The sequence below is a fragment of the Vulpes lagopus genome, chromosome 19 (assembly GCF_018345385.1).
Source record: "Vulpes lagopus strain Blue_001 chromosome 19, ASM1834538v1, whole genome shotgun sequence".
NCBI lineage: Eukaryota > Metazoa > Chordata > Mammalia > Carnivora > Canidae > Vulpes > Vulpes lagopus.
In genome coordinates, this window is record NC_054842.1 from 42762087 (window position 1) to 42765577 (window position 3491).

The 3491-nt window shown below is 46.7% G+C and overlaps 1 pseudogene; it reads right to left on the reverse strand.

The window, feature by feature from the left end:
- Positions 1 to 329: 329 nt before the first annotated feature.
- Positions 330 to 2277, reverse strand: LOC121478859 (annotated as a pseudogene).
- Between the last annotated feature and the right edge of the window lie 1214 nt (positions 2278 to 3491).

Below are 3491 nucleotides of genomic sequence, written 5' to 3' on the forward strand. Positions count from 1 at the left end.
ATTGTTTTATATATAACAATATACAAACCATGTCACATGTAGACTTAGGCTACAATTTCTTACTAGATCAATATCCTGTATATGTATTTTTTACAGAATGTGCAAAAATGACGAGGCATCATTCATGTATAATAGTTTTGAAAACATGTGAGAATGAACAGTATGGGCATGTGCAATGATTTATTTGTTGTACACAGGATTAGAAGTGACTGAGTCTGAGAAACATGACCGGTCTGTAACGGCAAAAAGACTAATTTGTTTATTTATTTTTAAAAAAGATTTTATTTATTTATTTATTTATTTATTTATTTATTTATTTATTTATTTTCCAGGAGATGGTGAGTTTTATTGTCTTGTCTGGATAGAGGTTTGATTTGCTCTCGAATGTTCCAGGGTGGAGAGACTAGGAGAAAGCACAGGATGCAGAGGTCTATTCGGTGTAATCTTCTCCCTCGTTCTCATCTTCACCGTCAATGGAGAGAGCAGCATACTTGCTTGCAGAACTGAACTTGGAAGCTGGATTTTCTTCAGGTTTCTTTGGCTCAGGTGCAGATCGGGAGTCTTGATCCTTTTTGCTGTTTTTCCTATCCGGCTCCTTCCAGTGGTCTTTGTTCCCTCCGTCTCCTGGACCACGGCTGGAGTTCCCACTGTGGCCTTTTGGGACACTCACCCCATCTACTTTGTTTTCATCTCTCCTTGCTGGTCCTTCCTCCGGGGGCTGAGCCGGGACTGCTTTCCCCCCACCACTCGTGGGGGACTGTTGCTCTGTGTCCGAGCTCTGAGATCGGGCAGGAGGGTTAGAACTTCGCTTCACCCAAGCATTCTCCTTTGGTGGAGGGGCTGGCATTACCTTCAGAGGCTGTTCAGATTTGGGTGGCTTAGAAGTTGGAGAGTGACAGTCTTCCTCCTTATTCGGTGTTTCATTTTCTAGACACTTCTCACTCTCTCTCTCCTTCGTGCATCCTGGTCTGACTTACTTCTGCCAGTTGTGGCCGAGGTCCCAGTCTGTGATGACTCACCTCCTGTCCTGGACCGTTCCCGTTCCTGAGTCTCCTCACTTCGCCAGCTTGGGTGTCTCTCTCGAGGCCATCGCTCTAGTTTTGGCTCGTCCAGCTGGCGCTGCAGCTTCCCCTGCTCCTTCTGCAGCCGCTCTTTACTTCTCGCTCTCTAGCAGCTGTGTCAACAGGCTTTGCCCCTCCAAAGATAGAGGCCGCTCGACTGGACTGGGAGGTGCTAGCGGAGGGATCATCTTCCTTAGGAGTACTCCGAGGCTTTAGATTCAGTTTGGGTCTCTGGGGGGGGCCTCTATCATCACGCCTATAGTCATCCCGAGAGTAATCATCTCTGGAGCTCCAGGACCGATCGTCTCGCCTGTCATATCTGTCTTCATAGCGGTCCCCGCCTCCTCTGTAGTCGTCATCCCTTCGGTACCCACTACCAAATGCTCTTCTGCCACTGCCTATCCTGGAATCGTGGCCTCTGTCACAGTCTCGGCTGCCTCGGTCATCACAGCGATCCCGGCCTCCGTATCGGTCCATATCTCGGCGTGGACCATCACGATACCCATCCCGATATCCATCACGGTATCGGTCTGGATGGTAACGGTCTCGACACTCGTCTCCAAAGCTCTCATCACCTCTCCTAGGTGGGTAGTCATCGAAGCTGTCTGTGGCCGGACGCGCCCTCCAGTCTGTGTCTGTTTTGTCAGAATCCCGATTTCTATCTCGGCCAAAAGAACCATCATCCCTGTCTTTATCCTGTGCTTGATCAGCAACGTCCACTCGAATTCTCCTGTTACCTAGAGACTCTTCGTTGAGGCTCAGGGCGCTGAGCAAAGAATCCAGGTCCTCAAACTCAGCGTAACCAAAACCTTCCCACCTCTCTGGATTGCTGGGTTCACGTGGTAAACGCACTGCACTGATATTTAATCCTCTAAAGAATTCCTTAATGGAATCTTCTGTGACATCATAGGGCAGGTTCCCTAGAAGAGCAGTATAGGGTGGCGATTTTGGAAGACGGCTCCGGTGGATATTGGGCTCCCGAGCAGCCCGTGGAGCAGTGGGCAGGATGGAACGGTCAGTTGGAGGTGCCCTACACACGTCATCGTCATTACTGTGCCAAGTGGTTGAAACATCTCCAGGTCGTCTGTTTCATCAGCCCAGCTGACTGGTTTGGGGACATAGGTGCTTCCTCCCCCAGTCCCTCCATCCTCAGCCAGAAAGTCTGTTAGGGAGATAGTTTTCCCTTCTTATTCTTCTTTTTTGCTGAGGCCACCATGTTGGGAGAGGGAGAGAGCTATTTATTTATTTATGAGAGACACAGAGAGAGAGAGGCAGTGACATAAGCAGAGGGAGAAGCAGGCTCCCCGTGAAAAGCCCGATATGGGACTCGATCCCAGGATCCCAGGATCCCAGGATCACGACCTGAGCCAAAGGCAGATGCTCAACCACTGAACCACCCAGGTGCCAAAAATACTAGTTTCTTAAAGAAGTGCTTCTTTGAACAAATCATTGTAATAAATCAAAATGGTGCACTTGGTGCTTCAATCCCCTGAGAGGTTTTGCGAACGGCCAACATGATTACTCTTGGGAATAGCACTAATTCTTTCTAAGAAACTCAGTCAGTTACCCTGGTATCTTTCCATTCAAAATTATACTAAGAATCAGTGATCCCTTTGTTCATCTATTAGAAATGTAACAAACACATGAAAAAATGCTCCACATCACTTGCCATCAGGAAAATACAAATCAAAACCACACTGAAATACCACCTCAAACCAGTGAGAATAGCTAAAATTAACAAGACAGGAAACAACAAATGTTGGAGAGGATGTGGAGAAGGGGGAACCCTCTTGCACTGTTGATGGGAATGCAAGCTGGTGCAGCCACTCTGAAAAACAGTGTGGAGGTTCCTCAAGAAGTTAAAAATAGAGCCACCCTATGACCCAGCAATTGCACTACTGAGTATTTACCCCAAAGAGACAGATGTAGTGAAATGACAGGACATCTGCATCCCAATGTTCATAGCAGCAATGTCCACAATAGCCAAACTGTGGAAGGAGCCATGATGCCCTTTGACAGATGAATGGATAAAAATACATGGTCTGTATATACAGTGGAATATTACTCAGCCATCAAAAAGGACGAATACCTACCAGTTGCTTCAATGTGGATGGAACTGGAGGGTATTATGCTGAATTAAATAAGTCAGTCAGAGAAAGACAATCATCATATGGTTTCACTCATATGGGGAATATAAGAAATAGTGAAAGGGACTATAAGAGAAAGAAAGGTGACTGAGTAGGGAAAAAATAAAGAGGGAGACAAACCATGAGAGGCTCCTAACTCTGGGAAGCAAACAAAGCATTGCATAAGGGGAGGTGAGTGGGGGGATGGAGTGACTGGGTGACAGGCACTAAGGAGGGCACTTGATGGGATGAGCACTGGGTATTATATGTTGACAAATTGAATTTAAATAAAATATTTAAAAAA